This window comes from Carettochelys insculpta, chromosome 21 (assembly GCF_033958435.1).
Source record: "Carettochelys insculpta isolate YL-2023 chromosome 21, ASM3395843v1, whole genome shotgun sequence".
In the NCBI taxonomy this organism is placed as follows: domain Eukaryota; kingdom Metazoa; phylum Chordata; order Testudines; family Carettochelyidae; genus Carettochelys; species Carettochelys insculpta.
In genome coordinates this window covers 1,905,830-1,924,263 of record NC_134157.1, presented here as the reverse complement: position 1 = coordinate 1,924,263, position 18,434 = coordinate 1,905,830, and positions in this window count along the sequence as shown.

The following is an 18,434-nucleotide window of genomic DNA, read 5'->3' as shown; positions in this document are numbered from 1 at the left end:
TCACTCACCCCTTTCAGTTCTGCTTCCTTGTTGCACGGCTGGGGGCTGGCTTTCAAAAATCACATGAGTGCTGTGCACCCGTAAAAATGGTGTTGCCATGGCTGGTACCGCAGGGTCTCACCAGGTCTTTTTCTAGAGGTACATCCCTCCGTCCGACTTGGGCCATGACTCCCAACTCAGAGCTCACAAGCTAAAGATACCCCGCAGTCGGGGGTGGGCACTAGTTGCCCCCAGTTGGAAACACTGGGCTGCTGTGGCTACCCTGGAGTGTTGGTGCACTACCTCCAACAGACTGAGCACAGTCAGGCTACTCAGGCTGGTGTGATGGGGTCCCCAAGCTCTGCACCCCATCTGCAGGCAGGAGTGACTCTCACTCAGCAGGTAGAACGGGACGTTTATGAGGCGACAGAGGCCCAGCTCAGCACAGAGGTGTCAGTACAGCCGGCGGAGACAGTCGTTCCAACCCAGCCTGGGGAGAGGAGCCCGAGGGGTGCCCCAGCTGGGGTGTAGCTTCCCCTCAGCCAGGCTGGCTGCCTTCCCCCTCTCTCCCTCAGCTTGTAACTGCCGCCTCCGATTCAAACCCCCGACAGCTCCCCCTGCTCTGTGTTCAGGTCAGAGGTGCTACCTGCCAGCTTAGGTTACAGCCCCAGGGGTCATCCTTAGCCTCTGGGAGCTGCTCTGCCTGTCACACACACATCCAGCCTGACTCTCACCCCCCCGCCACTCCATCACAGGTGGGAATTACTGCTCAGGCTGCGAACTGGCGCTGCCTAGTGGTTAGTGTGGGGCGTCACTCTTGCCAGCCGCTGGGGACTTTGCCCCAAGAATTGACTCTAGTTAGAGAGACCAACGCAGAGAACAGACTTGCCCCCAGGAGGCAGGTATCGGCCCTTTGGGTGAGATCTCTGACAGATGGGGTTGGCCCATCCTCCATTTGTGACCACCTCTGTTCCAGGATGCCTGAGTCTGGTACACTACGAATATACCCTGCCTCCACCCCATTGCTCTCTCCTTCCACTGGAAACTGAGCTGCAAGTCCCTGAAAGCCGCTGTCACTCAAAGAGGTGACTCTAATTTACATTCTACGTCACCCCTCACCCAGAAGGGCTTGACATTGTAGGAGCTTCTTGTTCAGTATTTCTTAAATCATGTGTGATTGCCTCCCTTAAGTGGCTCCCTTGCAAAGGTCTCGACACAAAAGCAGGGCCCAGAAGTACAGGAAAGAGAAGGGATCATCTCTGGCACACACATTTGAAAAACAGATGTCACTTGTGCTTCACCCAAGGGTAACCCGGTGCACTCCCTAACCGGAGCCTGCTGGCTGGCCGCCCAGCTCTGAAGGCAGCATTGCCAGCAGCAGCAGCACAGAATCAGGGTTGCATGGAGAAGTATTTCCACCCTTACTTTTGCAACACTGCTGGTGGCAGCTTTCACTTGGTGTCAGTACAGGTATAGGTTGTTATTAGTACAGGTAGGGAGTTATCTATTTCATGTCGCGGAACTGGCCATCAATATTTACAAACGGGGCCTGGTCAGTGCACTGTATTTTTGCAAAGCATTAAATCCGTGGGCAGGAAGCAGTAACCAGCTAGAGCAGGGCTTTGAATGCACTAAAACTGCAACATCTCTAGTCACAGCCCTACGATAAGGGAGAACCAAGACTAGATCCCAGGGGGTTCTGCAGCCAAGTTGGAGCAGACAGGGCGCCTTGCCCAGGCCTAGAACACCAGAGCACCATCTTCCAACCGAGGACAAGTGGGCAGCAAGCATGCCTGGGCACCTCTAGCTAGGAGCAGGCAGCAACTCAGAGCACCTCCCTGCCAGTGGCAGTGCCATTCCCAGCTCCCATCAAGTGAGCACACTAAAAATAGCTCTGTCCCCTGGGAGGGACTTAGGCCCCAGTTCTCAGAGCCATTTATGTTCCTAACTCCCAGTGGGACGATCTGAGCTTTAGTCTACAGAGCCCGGATGCTGGTAAATGGAAAGACAAGAGGAGCAGCCACTGGGAAACTGCCAGACAGCTGCCCAAGACAAGCTACCCGTGCAAACCTCTCAGCAAGTCACCTCACAGGGTGCATCGACCAGGACTTTAACAGGGCTCAGAAAAGAGCTAGATGCATTCACAGAGGGCAAGTCCATCAATACTCATTAGCCAGGCTGGGTAGGGATGGTGCCCCTACCCCGTGTGTCAGAGTCTGGAAATGGATGGCGGGAGAAGGACCACTCAACTATCACCTGTTCTGTGTGTTCCCGCTGGGGCGTCTGGCACTGGGCACCGTCGGCGGACAGGACACTGGGCTGGATGGATCTTTGGTCTCACCCACTGTGGCCGTTCTTATGCTCTTAGCCTCTGCTTGAAAGTGGGTGGTTAACAATACGCCTAGTTGGCTGCAAGACTGGAGCCCAGGATTGAGAGGCGTGGACTCTGTCGACTGAGCTAAGGGACGAAATCTGCGGCAGTGACACACTTTCAACCACTCTCCCTGGAGGGGCCATGGGCAAGGGCCACGTGGCTTTTCTAGTCTGTGCCAGGTGCTTGCACTAGTCCAGCTTGTTCCCACTCCAGACAAGGCTAAAACGTTAGCTGTGTGGCTGGGACCTAGGGCAGCAGGAGACCAGAGCCTGAGAGGGATAGGGCCGGCAGTGCCTGCTCTCTGACTGTGAAAGAAGAGAGGGTAGCAAGATACTCAGACCCTCCTGGGAAGCAGGCCCAGGGGTGTGGGTGAGAGCTCAGAAGGCAGGTTGCCGATGCACCCACCTCTGTTCCAGGGCAGGTGAGCACAGAATCAGTGACTCAGCTGCACAAAGAAAATACCCAGATCCCAGGTCACTGGCTTCTCCTCCAATGGCCAACCCACCTGCGAGGCACAGACACCTGCTGTCACCAGCAGAGAGCAGCATTTGAAATTTGTCCAGCCCCTTCTGCTGCTGTTCCTACTTTAAGTAGCAATGACGGGTCCTGTGGCGCCTTATAGACTAACAGAAAAGTTTTGAGCATGAGCTTTCGTGAGCACAGACTCACTTCATCAGATGCTTTAAGTAGTGAAACTTGAATCCTGCTTAGCTATACCTTGATTTTACTGACCAACCATAACAGGCTGTAGCAGAATTACCTGGCCAATCAGAACCCACCATCTTCATTGCTTTACACCTAGCAAAGCTAATTATACAGCAGAGGGGACCAATTACAACCCAGGCAGAGATCATACAGAAGACAATAGACAAGTGAGGACAATCGTCATAGAATGGGGATTCCACAACCTCGGCTCTTGCGAAGTCGTTGCTTGCCAGACAAAATGCTGGTGACTAAGGTTTCTTTACCCATCTCAAGATCTGTTTCTTTATCTGGTAACAGCGGGCGGCATTAGGATGTGGGCTTCTTCTTACCAGCCCGATGTCACACTATTGCACTGAAATGCAGATGGAATGAGAGTGTGTGACCTGTAGCTTCACAGTTACCGGCTGCTGCTCTTTACTCTGGCTTCAGAAGAGCTCTAGGCCTCTCAACATGGCTAGAGAAACCATATTGGTTGTGCTGTTACACTGCCAGAGCCCAAGTTCACAACGTCTGAGCCTCTCAGTCTAACTATGCTGGGGGAGGACAGTTACGTCCACTTGCCTGTCCTGGATGAGACCAAACCAGCCAGTGGGACACATGTCTATGCCCATCTGTGTCTGTCCTTCTGGCTCTCACTCCTGCCGGACCTGACCCAAAGCCAGCTGAAGTCAAAAGGAAGATTCCTGGTGAATCCAGTGGGTTTACTGAAAACTAACCTACATTTATAAGCTTGTTACTTTGTAAGTGGGGGGTAGAGGGGAGGTTCCAGGTCCCGGCTTCAGGCAAGGGTGTCTGCAGGCAAGTGAGCAGCCTGGGCTTAGCACAGTCAGACCTTCAGAGAGCCTGTCCTGAGTAAAGTGGAGCAAACTGAGCCTGTTTTAGGAAGTACCACGTAGCTGGACTTTCATAGTGGGTCTGGAAACCATTTATATGCCCAGTGTGGCTATTGGCCCCAAATATTGTGCTGGGGGGGGGCATGCGAGGTATCAAACGAAGCTGATGATGCTCTGAATCTACGGATGCTACTGGTGTGTCTGTATCATATGTGTAGGTAAAGTTATAGATGTTTAACTCTGCAGCTGTGTGAGAAATGTCTCAGTTGTGGGGTTCACAATGAGAGGTGAGGCTCCACCCCAGCCAGCACAATTGACTGAGCAAAGGCCCAGACGGCCAACACCCAGTCTATGATGGTGGGGGTTTCCCACTGCGACTGCAACAAATGGAAACTCAGCTCAGAGACCGACTGGTCAGGTGGTGGGCCAAGGCCTGTGGAGAAGGTGGAATTTTCTCTCCACATATGAAATGCTGCAAGATGGTTCTTCAGCACTCAGGAGTTGAGCCTGTCTGGACTGGAGGCCTGTCCCTCAGAGGGGTGATGTGGATTTAGCAGTGTCCATCTTGGATCTTTTGTCTTGTGGTCTCCAAGGGTCCATGTCCCAGCATGTGGACCCCAGTGGGCCGGATCTGCAGTGCTCCAATGACTGAAGCTAGGTAACCTGAAATGAACTTTCAGAGACTTTCACGAATCAGCAGATAACATTGCTGGCTGCACCAGTAGTTCTGACTGATCCTGCTCTTTCTTTGTATTAATAAATCCTTAGATCTGAGGATCTGGCTTTTGTGTGGTTGTTTGGGTAAGATCCAAGTCTGTATTGAGTGGGGTCTGGGGCTGGGCCCTTTGGGGTCTGGGAGAATCTGTGTGGTGTTTGGTGAAACAGGTGTAATAACCTCTCACCTGAATTTGGGGGTTGTTGCTCTGGGCTGGTAGAGCAGCTGAGAAGTCTGTGGGTTTGCCTGTGTGGCTTCTGGCTGGCCAGAGGGGCTGGCAGAAGTGCTGTGAAGGCTAGTTGGATTTGCCTTAGTACGAAGAACAACAAGAAGTCTTGTGGCACCTTATAGACTAACAGATATTTTGGAGCATGAGCTTTCATGGGCAAAGACCCACTTCATCAGATGCATGAGTCGGGGGGTGGTTTCAGAGGGGTATTTAAAGAGTGGGGTCCCAGTAAGAGGGAGGGCCAGAGCTGACAAGGTCTATTCAGCAAGGTGGAAATGGCCCAGTAACAACAGTGCTTATCAAAAGAGTTAAAAACAAGTCAGATCAGACAGGGGGATGTGAGCCATTGTCAGAGTCTAATGGGGAGATGATAGCACCCAGAGCAGAGAAACTGCCTTTCTAAGCTGCGAGCCACTTCCAGTCTCGCTACCTCTCTGATACTTAGTAAGAAGGAATTCCCAGCCTGGGGCTGTAAGTGGCCCTGATCTTAAGCAAAGTTTCCCTGGGTTGATTTCTCTAGCTGTGCCCAGGACTCTGTCATATCACAGGGAGCAGCCTGCTTTGTCTCTGTCTGGTCTGGGGCTCTTGGGTGTTTTATTCTGAATTCTAAGAAATATAGCTGTGTCACACGGCACTCTTCCAGCAGCAGCGGTTGTGTACGTTTGCAGTGAAGTTTAGATAGCCTTCGATCAGGCATATAGTTCTCTGTCCACTGCTGTGCAATTGCTATTTCTGTCCATCAGTTGCAGTCCATCCCTCCTGCTTGATTTTCCTCCATTTCCACTACCCCTTCTCTCCCTCTCCCCTGTCTCTACAGCAGCGTGCCCTGAGGAATGCATTTGGCTACAGAAGATAGGAGTTTTGTTGCTAAGGGCGACTGAATTTCAATAGCTGCTCTGGAACAGCTGGCCTGTCACTCAACAAAGCCGCCTGTTGTCCCGGAACAAAGTTCCATTATACAAAAACTTCTGGGAGAAGCCTGGTGTGATGGAGTGGGGGGAGTGCATGTGTGAGTCAGGCTGGATGTCTGAGGCAAGCAGCAGCTCCCAGTGGCTAAGGATGACCCTGGGGCTACAACTGGCAGGTGACACCTCAGCCTGAACAAAGAGCAGGGAGGAGCTGAGCTGGGTTTTTGAATCGGGGCGGCAGTTAGAGGCTAGGAAAAGGGAGAGCTGGAAGGCAGCCAGCCTGAGGAGGGGGAAAGCTACACCCCAGAGGGGCACCCCTCAGGGTCTTCTCCCCAGGACAGGTTGGAAGGACTGTCTCTGGCTGCTATGCTGTTGCTTCTGTGAGAAACTGGACATCTGTTGCCTAATAAACCTGCTGTTGTACCTGCTGAGTGAGAGTCTCTCCTGCCAGCGGACGGGGTGCAGTGCAGGGGGACCCCTGAACCCCATCACACCTGGTGTGGCCCATCTGCCATGCTGCGCTAACCTCCAAATGCAGGGGACGGAAAGAAAAGTCAGGCGTGTGCTTACAGCCACAGAAGCCATTTTACAACCAGAGCAGAGCAGAGACAAGCCTTTGAGAGAAGCAACTGTGGGACAATCTTTAGTGTGGGCAGGTCCAAAGCAAGCCTGGGAATCCAAGGGCAGGGGAGGGAAAGGCTCATCTTTGTGAGGAGTTCACACAGGAGCTACAGTCAGGGAACTCGGTCAAGGCCTGCTCCTCCCTGCAAGGCCAGGGGGAAGCAGAGAGGTCATTCCAGGCAGTCAGCACATGGCTCTGTCTCTCAGGACCTCGGGCCTGGCTCAGACGGGGCCTTGGAGGGGAGTGAGCAGTGGTGGTCTGGGGGGTCGATGGGGCTGTCCCGGGATCGTGGGCTTTGAGGGGATTCCTGAGACAAAGAGGTTGAAGAGCTTTGCCAGCAGCATTTGGCGTGGCCCGTGCTGCCATTCCTCCTGGCCAGTGTGGGGCACCTGCAGCCAGGACTGGGGTGCGGGACACGGCAGTATGGTGGCAGGAGCCGAGCTCCCCCACTCCTGCTCAGAGTGCCCCCTTCTTCAGCGCTGCTCTCCGGGAGGCCTAGCTACCTGGCTCTGCCCGCACGCACGTCTGTGCCGGCCTGGCTCAGCCACGGCACCGAAGCGCCTGGGCGTGGAACGCTGGGCTCTGGGCGAGAGAGGCTCGCTGCAGAGCGCTTCCCACTCGGCGCTAGCTGGGTCCTGAGCAGACACAAAGCCTTGTCCGCTATCTGGGTGGCTCTGCCCCAGCCGTGCAGCAGGGCTCTGCCGCATCAGTGTTCGATCCCCTCCCCTCCTGCCTCAGGAACACACACACCTGCTCCCATGCGTTCAGCAGGCTCCAGGCCCCGGCTGTGTGCCACCTGACCCTGCTCTGCCATCCCCAGGGGCTCCTGGTCCCCATCACGCTGCTCCATGCTCTGGGCCTCCACCCAGGAGCCTCCCTCGCTAACAGCAGCTACTGCTCTGTACCCCAAGCACGGCCCTGGGAGCGCCGGGGGCGCCGTGTCACAGGCCCCATAACGGCACGCTGTATGGTGGAGTCTGTGCTGCTGGGGCACCGCAGGCCTGCCCAAGTGTGACAATGCCCTGCAGAGCCCACAGGAAGCCCTTGGACCAGGCTGCAGACATGTGGGTCGTTATAAGTTCCCACCTCACACTGTGACCTGGAGGAGCCAAGTAGTTCCACCCAGAGAGCAGCTCCCCGTATGCAGTGAGGGAGTTAGAGAGTGCCAGACCAGCAGCAGCCGGTCTCTGTCCCCACGCCCATGGAAGACCTGCTTTGGTACAGCAACACAGAGTGCTGGCCCCCCAGTCCCTGGCATCCCTGCCAGGAACCATAGATTAGAGATCAATCCCTCCTGGATGCATCCATGCCCCTCATGGTGTCATCTGCTAGGTAGGATGATGGCTTGGGACTCAGGATACCTGGGGGAGGGAAGCGAATAGTGACTCTGCTACTGACTTGCTCTGAGCCCTTGGGCAAGTCACTTAACATGACATCCGTTGCTTGGCTTTATTTTTCCAAGCAGTCTCTCTGCAGATAGGGCCCCCTTTAAGACCAGAAGGGGCCACTGTGGTCAATAGTCTGACCTCCTGCGTAACAGAGGCTGAGGGAGCCTCCCCATTAAGCCCTGCATCTGGCTGGTGGAGCTAGTGCATCTCTCTGCCGTCAGTGCTGGAGAACCTGGAGGGCCCTGAGAAGGCTGTGCCCAGGGCTCCTTGCTCGCACTGCGCCTGAGCGCAGGTCGGCCTTTGTCTAGTGTGGATTGCTGTGAGCGTGTTCTCCCTTCCCGGCCCCTGCCTCCCTGCAGCAGGGTCTCGGGCAGGGCGCGTCAGCTCCCCTGCCCTCAGGGAGGCGTGAGAGCAGCATGCCAGGCCCCTCTAGCACACCCCTGCTGCCTCTGCAACATCAGCCGCTGGGCATCACGCCTGGCTCACGCGGCGGACACAGCTGGCCGGCCCAGCTCGCAGGCTAAGCACATCAGGGCGGCCGCAGCACTGGGGGCAGGAGAGGCTAGTCACACTCAGCATGATCCAGCCAGGCCTGGGGCTCGCTTGGACCCTTATCCTTTCCCGCCCCCCACGCTGCCATGGCGACACGGCCCTTTTCAGTACAGGCTAGTGTGGGTGCAGCGCCGTGGGCTGGGGTGCACGTCCAGTGCCAATGCAAAGGCGTCTCCGGCCTGATGAATGCGCCCTCCCCGGCCCTGGGGCACAGCTGGGCTCTGAGCGCCCCCTGGTGCAGAAACCAGCTACAAGCAGCCCACGTAAGTGCTGGGAAAGGCACTGCCTCAACACAGGGAGAGAAATGTAAGTGTTCCCTGGGGCCGGTCGATAGCAGTGATCCTGGGATCACCTGCTCCAAAAGTGGGGACAGCATTTCTGTCAGCAGTGTTATTTTCCTGGTTGAGAGCATCCCTCTGACTGCTCTGTGCCTCAGTTTTCAACCCAGACAAAGGCTCATCTCAGGTCTGGCAACCAGAGAACCCCTGGGCTCAGCTTGCAAATAAAAAGGGTTGTGGGCGCAGAAAACTCAGGCTGGGAACCAAGAGCCTCGCTGAGGTCTTGTCATCTCATGCACCAACTATAAGAGCAGAGCTACGTGAGGCTAGGCTCTTCGCCCATAACCCCTAGAGGTGTCAGCGCATTGTCACACATGCAGCTGATGGGGTCTCAGCAAACGCACAAAGAGATTCCAGCTTCCTGGCTTGTCTCTGCGTTGGCTCTGCCAGGGGCAGAGGGGTAGAAAGGAGCAGAGGAGCAACTTAGGGCACATTTCATTCTCTTTGCTGCACAGAGGGCAAGAAACACTTGCTACAGCTGCTTCTGGAAGCTGCACAACACCTGCACAGGGCAAGCCCTGCAAGCGAGGGGTGATGTGCAGACTCGGAGGATGGCAAAGCCGTGGTAACAGATGGTACAGTCCCTAGTGCAGGAATAGACCACACACAGAGCAGCACATTTCGCTCAGAGTTCTTCAGCAGCTCACCAGCCACGCTTAGAGAGGGGGCAGCTGAGTCACAGACCAGTGAAGCCGATTTCCCCGAAGTTAGAGAGCAGGAAGCACCACTGAGGCATCCTGACGCCCACACCGCTGCCCGCCCACTCTACGAGAAACGGAACGCGATTAAATTGTGAGCGAATCGGCGTTCCGAGCGTTCCGTGAGCCACGCCGTGGGAAGGGGCAGGAGGTAGCAGCCCAGCGCAGCGGCGACCCGTGAACGGACGCTGAAGCGAACCTACAACCCAGGAGCAGAGGGCGGCGGCAGCCAGCACGCGTATTCCTCTGCTGAAGAGCAGCTGTACTGGTGTCCCGGATTGTGGGGGTCCCCAGGCCCTGCACCCCATCAGAGGCAGCAGTGACTCACTCGGCCCGTAGAACAGGTGGTCTGTTAGCCGACAGGGGCACAGCATAGCAGAGGTGTCAGGACAGCAACCGGAAACAGTCAGTCCAATCCACTGTGGGGAGAGGGAGGCCCCCAAGCCGGGGCCTCGGCCCCCCTTTGAGTCTCTCCCCAGCCCTCCCAGTTCCAATTCAAACCCGTCAAGCTCCACCTACCCCCTTTGTCCTGTTTCCCAGGGAACAAAGGTGTCACCCGGGCACCCATATTACCCCAAAGCACTGATGCTGCCTAGTGAAACTTAGGGAAGCAGCAGGGAACCACAGAGCATCAGGAAACGCCTGCAACCTAACCCAGGGGATAAAATCCCCACGCACCCCACTTCACCACAACCGAGTGCCAGGCTCCCTCCTCCGGGAGCACTCAGTAACTCTCCCAGATCAGATCGGCTTCTCCCCAGGGGTTAGCCTGTTTGTGGTCACAGGCTAGCAAGAGGTGAGGATGGTGGGTAAAAACCAAACGCTGCCCTGAAAGAGCAAGCCCAGGACATGCTGAGAGAGGGCTTGGTCCCCAGGGCCAGAGTCTGCCTTTCCTCGGCACTGAAGGACAGCAGGTTTGCTCCCACACCCACAATATCCCAACAGAACAACGGACAAAGTGGCTGAGCTCCACTCGAAGGAACAGATACAGGAGACAGAGATCCTGGGCCTGGGCCTGGGCTAGGACCAGAACCATCTCGTCGGGCCAGACAGCAGGTTCCCTCTCGCTGACAGCTCATCCAGGCTGCAGAATTGGAGCAGCAGGGCTGGAAGGGACCTTGAGAGGACGTCGGGGTCCAGTCCCCTGCCCTCACAGCGGGAGTAAGCACTGTCTCCATCCCAGACAGGGCTTTGTCTGACCTGCTCTGATAAATCCCCACTGATGGAGATGCCACAGCCTGGTGATGCTTAACCACCCTGACACTTGGGAGGTTTTTCCTGATGTCAACCCTAACTTCCCTTGCTGCAGTTTAATCCCACTGCTCCTTGGCCGGTTCTCGGAGGTTAAGGAGAACATTTCCCCTCCCTCTCCTTGTAACAGCTTTTTAGATATTTGAAAACGTCCGCTGTTCCCCAGACTTCTCTGATCCAGACTACACAAACCCAATGTGTTCAATTGTCCTATGAGGAGGCATCTTCCCTCCCACCTCTCCCGTCCTCAAGAAAAAGTAAACTCTGCGCTGCGGGCTGAGAAAACCACACCTCTTCTGCTTTACAGGGTGAGCTCCAGCGGCTCAGGTATAAAAGCAAACAGCTCAGATCAGAGGCTGATGTTTGGAGGTAAAGGTTGCTGCAGCAAGAAACCAAGGCACTGCACCCAGGCTGACGGTGTGAGGCAGAGGAGAAGAAGAGAGCTTCAAAAACTGCCCTGCGGCTCTCCAACAGCTACCCTCACCTGCCCCTTCTGCAACAAGGCCTGCGGCTCCAGAATCGGGCTGGTCAGCCACCAACAGTCTCACAAATAGGAGGGTGACATGAAGACGGCCTACTCGTTCTCAAGCAACCGCCAAGAGGACTGCGTACACACACAATCGCCATATTTTATTCTTTTCGTGTATACAGGACTTATTGATACCCCGGGGATCGCTAGCTGTCTGCCGAATGGCTATTTCGCCTCCACAAACTGCATTCGCTGTCCTTGGGGTTTGCTGTTGGATGGGGTTTACCATGGGGCAGGACCCAGCACCAATCACGCCACTGGGATTACTGAAGTTCCCGTCCTGTGGAGCTCACTAGTCTGAGTTTGAGCGCCTGGATTTGTGAGTGCGAGCGGACGCCTACGCTGCAGGGAAGGCTGACCCTGCCACAGTCAATCTTCTGGAATTCGATTTAGCCTGCCCAGTGGAGCCATTCGAAATCAAGTTTACAGGGCACCCCCATTGACTGCAGGGCTTCTGCCGCCGCTTGGCGTAATGGAAGTTGATGGGAGCACATTCCCTCCATGGAGATGGTGCAGCAGCCTGAATTAAGGTACAGCGCCTCTAGCGCCGTAATTAGTGTAGCTGAAATTGAGTCCCTTAATTCTCCCTTTGCCGGTGGGGCAGGCCTGCCCGGGGCCTGCGCATGTGGGTCGCCAGCTTGCCGAAGGACGGAGCGGGTCGGACAGGGAAAGGCAGAGTACCTGGCAGGACGAGAATTCACACAGCGACTGGAAAAAAAATGTGCAGCTGAAGCTTTGCCAAGCCCCTTTCCTCTCCCTCTCAGCCCCAGGAAGTCAGCGTAGAGAAGACTCCGGTTCACCTCTTCTCCTGCGCTGGGGAAGCCGAGATCTGCAGCCCGACTCTGGGGGACTGGGGCTAAAGTGCTCCAGCCGCTGCCTCCATTTGCAGCGGTACCATGCGCAGCCGAAAAACGGCTATTCGAGTTCAGGGTCTCCCATCCCTCTCTGTCAAGGGCACCTTGGGAAGGTGGCCCTGGGCCCTCTGCAGCCCCTTGAACTGCGCTCCGCCTCTTGCTGTCCGGGCAGGGTGGCTGGATAGCCAGAGTCCAGTTCTATACCCCTCTCTCAGTGCAGTGTGACCTCACAGCCCCAAAGTCAAAGCCATTCCCCTGCAGTGATGGTAGTACAGCCTAGCAGTCACTACAATTCACCCTGCGGTCATAGTCCAGCCCAGTGGCCATCAAGTCAGTATACTTCCCTTTGTGGTCAGGGTAGCACAGCCTTTTGGCCAGAGTCACTACAATTCACCCTGTGGTGGGGCCTAGATCCCTGTATGGGGGTTGGTGAGGAGCAGGCAGTAGAGGGACCCGGGCCCTCCCTTTCCACGGGGTCCCCCACCTCCACAATTCCCTGCCCTGGGCTGCTCCTACCTCTCTCTTGTGGGAAGTCCTATGTCCCTTTGCTCAGCCAGGTGAGCCAGGTTAACTCCTTCCAGCCCAGCATGAGGTTAACACACCCTGTCACACTCCTCCTCCTTCACAAACTGCTGACTGGCCAGAAGGCTGCCTCTCGGGAGTGCCCCCCAACTAATGGAGGATGCATCGGTTGTAAGTATGAGCAACAAAAGCCATGTCTACACTTGCACACTACTTCGAAGTAGCGGCACTAACTTCGGAATAGCGCCCGTCACGGCTACACGTGTTGGGTGCTATTTCGATGTTAACATCGACGTTAGGCGGCGAGACGTCGAAGCCGCTAACCCCATGAGGGGATGGGAATAGCGCCCTACTTTGAAGTTGAACATCGAAGTAGGGCACATGTAGACGATCCGCGTCCCGCAACATCGAAATAGCGGGGTCCGCCATGGCGGCCATCAGCTGAGGGGTTGAGAGATGCTCTCTCCAGCCCCTGCGGGGCTCTATGGTCACCATGTGCAGCAGCCCTTAGCCCAGGGCTTCTGGCTGCTGCTGCTGCAGCTGGGGATCCATGCTGCATGCACAGGGTCTGCAACCAGTTGGCGGCTCTGTGGATCTTGTGTTGTTTAGTGCAACTGTGTCTGGGAGGGGCCCTTTAAGGGAGCAGCTTGCTGTTGAGTCCGCACTTTGACCCTGTCTGCAGCTGTGCCTGGCACCCTTATTTCAATGCGTGCTACTTTGGCGTGTAGACGTTCCCTCGCAGCGCCTATTTCAATGTGGTGCTGCGCAACGTCGATGTTGAACGTCGACGTTGCCAGCCCTGGAGGAGGTGTAGACGTTATTCATCGAAATAGCCTATTTCGATGTCACTACATCGAAATAAGCTACTTCGCTGTAGGCTTCACGTGTAGACGTAGCCAAAGGGTCCTGTTGGACAAGAACCCCCACTAAGAAGTTACCCAAAATTGTCCACCACCAAAGGGAGAGGCTCACTGCAGGGGAACAGTGACACCTTCACAAAGCTGTGGCAGTTTGGTAAAGAAACGGAGGCGAGACACCTCAGAAAACCCTGGAGGTGGGGTCTCTCAAGCCTCACAACATAGGTGGAGGGGGGGGCCACAGGTCCTGCAGATTGCAGACATACTCGTGCTGTGGTGGTTGGCTTGCTCAGCACGGTGTGTCTGAGGTCAGCCAGTGCGGTGACTGGGTGGCTTGGTGGGAAGGCTCTGGCTTTCCTGGCATCTAGGAGGGCTCCTATGAATTCCATGGACTGTGCTGGTGCTGGTAAATTTCTGTGAGTTCATGAGGAAGCCCATCCTCTGTCAGAGATCTCGCATCACTTGAGTCTTGTGCCTTTGATGGACCAATGGGCCTTTGATCAAGAAGTCATCCGGATACAGGTATATTATTACGCCTTGTCTGAGATATGCGACGGCTATTGCTACCATCTTTGAGAAGACTCAAGGAATTGTTGAAAGTCCAAATGGGAGAACACAATACTTGTAGTATTAATGGCCAACCATAAACAGTAGGACACATCTGTGAGTGGGGTGGACACTGGTGTGGAAGTATGCATCTTGAAGGTCGAGAGCTGAAAACCTGCCTCCCTTTTCCAATGCCAGTACAATGATCATAAGTGTTACCAGCTGAGTATGTACGTATTGTTGAGATGTCTGAGGTGAGCCCGGGTCTCCTTCCCCCTGATTTTTTCTGGGTGAGGAGATATTTGGAATAAAATGCTCTTCTGTGGTAACATTGAGGAACTGACTGTGCAGCTCCCAGCTGAAGAAAGTGGTCAACCTACAGCTGGGTAATTTTGTGGGAAGAGTGTCTGAAGAGGGAGTGGGTAGAGGTGGTGGAGAGGAAGGGGATGACGTAAGATTATTTCAGAATCCATTGATCTGACGTGATAGTAGCCCCATAGTGGGAACAGAATTAGAATCATATACCCTAGGCCTGGAAAGGACCTCAGGGGGCCATCGAGTCCAGCTCCCAGGGGTGGAGGTGTTGTGGCGAAAGGGTGCAGGATGAAGCTGTAGCATGGGAGAGGTTCTTTGGGCCCTCGACAAGCTTTCAAAATGGTGGTTTGGAAGTGGAAGGAGGGTCTACAGAATGCGATTGTGGGGCTCGCCTTCAGGTCTGATATCGTTCTCAGTGTTTGGTCGAACAGCCGATGTGGTTGGTGATGGAGGGGTGGATCCTGCAGTCTGTGATGTGGGGTGTAACACGGCCTTTTGCTTGGTGACGTGTACACGTCTAGGGTGTGCACGGTGGCTTGCAAGCCTTTCATAGGGTGAAGCGCTTCATGAGCCTTCACCGCAAATCGCTGCACCTTGTCAAAGGGGAGATCCTGCCCTGCTGCCTGCACTTGTTTTAGCAGCTCCAGACCCCCTGGAGCCTGGAAGCTCTGTGCATAAACAATCGCCGTCGCTGCTGTTCTGGCAGCTGCCTGGAGGCCTGTACAGTGGTACACGCAATGGTGTGCACCTCCTGAAGGAGGATTGAATCCAGGGCTCTGCTCCTCTGGGAAATCGGACATAAGGTCCTGTAATCTGGAATAGTTCATGTCATCCTATTCTGCTCGTAGGGCCAAGTGGTTTGTGACTCGTAGCTGTAGAGTGGCCAAAGAAAACACCTTGCGCCCGAAGAGGTCAAGACTCTGGTGATCTTTGTCACGCAAGAGGGATCCGAACTGGGGCAATTTGGATCATTGCTGGGCCGAATCCACAACCAGCACATTCGGTTGGAGGTGGGAGAACAAGAATCCTTCCCCTTGGGTGGCACAAAATACACTCATCTCTCACTCTACGAGCACAATTGGTTCCCAACTTTTTGCTCGTAGGCAAAAACTCGTGAGAGGGACACTAAATTCCCATTAAATTGCACGTAAAAGTCTCTGATGTTTCCCAGAGCTGGGCGAAGGAGCGGCAGCGGGTGGTGCTGCTTTTGAAAGGTGAGTGAACCTTGGGTTGGGGGGTTGGAGAGGGTTAAAGGCTGGGGACGGTTTGGGGCCATGAGTGAGAGGGAGGGTTAAAACCTGGTGGCCAGTTGGGTCTGTGGGACAGGTGCAGGGGTTCAGGATGCTGAAGGCTGGGTGTGTGGTCCAGCGAGGGAGGGGTCAGGCTGCAGCGAGTTAGGTCTTGTGGGCTGGCGGGGGAAGCAGGCGGGGGTCAGGCTGCCACGGGGCGGTGGGGGGCTGGTGGGATCAGGCTGCTGCAGGGCCGGCAGACGTATGGGGGGATCATGCTGCTGCAGAGGGTATGAGTCAGGCTGTTGCAGGGCCAGCAGGGTAGGGTCAGGCTGCTGTGGGGCCGGTGGGGAGGGGGGCGGTCAGGCTGCCGCGGGTTGGGGCCACGTAGCTGGCCGGGGGAGGGTCAGACTAGGGCAGGTTGGAGCCGAGGGAGCGGGATTAGGCTCTTATTAGTGGGGGGAGTTCGCTCATAGAGTGAACAAAGGTAAGTAAACTTGTCCCTTGTTTAAACGAGTACTCATTAGTAAAGTACTCGTGTAACAAGGGACGAGTGCATTTCCTGTCCAGTCTCTCGGGTGTGGGGTGGGCGTGGATAGAGGCCAAGGTCTGCCAGATTGTGTCTGGAGACTCCATAACGGCCTTGCGGATTGGGAGCGCTGTTTTTGGTGACTGAGCTGGTTGCAAGTTTCTCAGTAGCTGGTGATGTTTCTCTTGAACCTCCCGCAGGTCTGAACAATTCTTGGAATTGTTTGATGTCATCTGTGGGCTCAAGCAGATGGAAGAATTGCCTCGTCTGGAGAGGAGGAAGAGTTATCAGGTTGATTTGCATCATTGTTGTCTGACTGCGGTACACCCTCTGTGTCCACAGTGGGGTCATCTTCTGCTGGGGCTACTGGAGTAGGTTGTTGGTTCTGCGCAATAGGTGTTGAGGCTGAAGAGTAGATTGGTGTTAGTGCAGGTGGGTATGGATGGGGTGCAGCCTCTGGATCCCAAGGTGGCCCTTGGGGTGGATATGGTGATGGTGCATATGACCATGGTTGGTTACACTGGGGCGGCTGGTGACTGTGTTGTGGTGTGGAGAGTTTGGGCTTGGAGTAAGCTGGGGAAGGATGTTCAGATGAGAGTCTCCAGATTCCATGGGAGCCAGCATGGCTGTGCATGGAGGAGGCTGCTGGAGAAAATGCCTGGCACATTTTGGACGGGAAGTATTGGTGCCAGTGTCCCCTGGTGGGCACCAGTGAGCTGCGCAGTTCTCTGCAGCGAGGAGGCGTCGGGGTCGAGGACAGGTGCTCCTTAGCAGACTGTGCCGGGGGCGTGTTGCAGCCGGTGCTGAGAGCTGTGCTGCCACGAGCACACGTCAGCGGCAAGCCTTGGCCCGGTGCCGGAGTATGTGTCCGCGCCGAGTCCGGTGCCGCGCCGTGTGTCGCTGCTGTGGCAGGTGCTAATGGAGGTTCACGTCAGGCCACTTTAGCATCAGTGCTGGGTGGCAACTTAGAACCGATGGCTGCGCGGAATTCGTCTTTTCGTGAGCTGCCTTGTTCCTCAGACGACTTCCTGGGACTCCGCCAGGCCAGGGGCGGGTCTGGGCCGACCTGTGATCAGGAAGGAGCCGCCAGCCCCCTCTGCTGCGGACAGCACACCCTGCATGACGGGACTCCCAGGGCCTTTGGGGTATGTGACAAGCCTGCCTGGACAAACTGCCTCCCTGGAACGCTACCAGCCTGGCCTCAAGTCCCCTGGGGTCTCTGAGCATCTCCTTGGACTAGCCGGTGGGGAGGGGTCTGGCCAATGAGCGCTCTCTCCCAAAGCGAGTGGGGAAAGGCGCAGCCCAGCTCTGACTGTAGCAGAGGGAGGGCGAGAGCTACCCAGGCAGGCTGCTGCTGCGCACAGGCCAGCAGGCTGCTTGCCCAGATCCCAGCCCCCACTATCGGGGGGACGCCACCTCCAGGCAGGCATGGCACAGTGGACTGGCAGCACCTCGGGAGCTGAGTAGCATCTTTCCCTTATTAAACGTACAATGGAAACTGGGCAGCTTTGCCCCAGGCCAGGTGCAGTTTTCAACTGGGGCAAAGGGGTGTGTATCCTAAGTTCCACTGCTCCCTCCTGGGTACAGCATTAAAAACCCTTAGCTGTGTCATAGGCCCTGTACCACCCTGGCCGAAAGGAGACTTTCCTTTGGCTCAAGGGGCACGTGGCTGGGCCTCTGGGGAAGAAGGAGCGCTGGTGACACTTGATACGTCAGTTGCACACAGCCCCGTGCTGGGGGCAGGGGGGTGTAGGCAGCTGCAGGTTTGCTTTGGTCTTCCCTGCACTGCAGGCTGCTCTCCTGCCCTGCCCTTGGGCACTGCTTGTGGCCGCCTGCCTTCTCTGGCGGGCGTGGGCTGCAGCGCAAGTTCTCATGAACTCAGCGTAGGCTGAATAAACCCCAGCACGGCAGAATTCGGGTTGCATGCCGCCTGGTATCTGCTTCACCCATCAGTCTGTGGCAGGAGAGTTGCTGTGTGCAGATAACAGGAAACAAGGACACATTTGGGTAGGAAAAAACACCCAGCCCTGAGCTGTAGCTGGCCTCAGTGGGTGCTGGGGGCGTTGTCTGAACTACACGGTGCTTCCTCCCTGGCACACATGCGACACAGAACCAGTGAGCAGAGCCAAGTGGTGGCTGGCACCAGGGGCCCCCTCATAGCTCTTCCTGCCAGTTTGCCTAGGGCCCCCCACGTCCCAGCAGGCTGCGGAAGGGCACAGAAGGGGATGGGCCTGACGCCTGGACAAAAATCCCCTGGTGAGGGATTGCGTGCTGGGGAAGGGGCCCTGGGTTGCTGGTTCAGAGCTGGGGCACTGCACTGCCCCCCCCAGACCTGGCGGAATCCCCGGGGGGGGGGGGGGGAGGGAAAGCTTGTCTGAGCTACCCAGGAGGTGGAGCATCTGAGCAGCCTGGCCCAGGGAATTCTAGGCTCTCCTCTGTTTGAGATTTCAGCCAAAGCCTG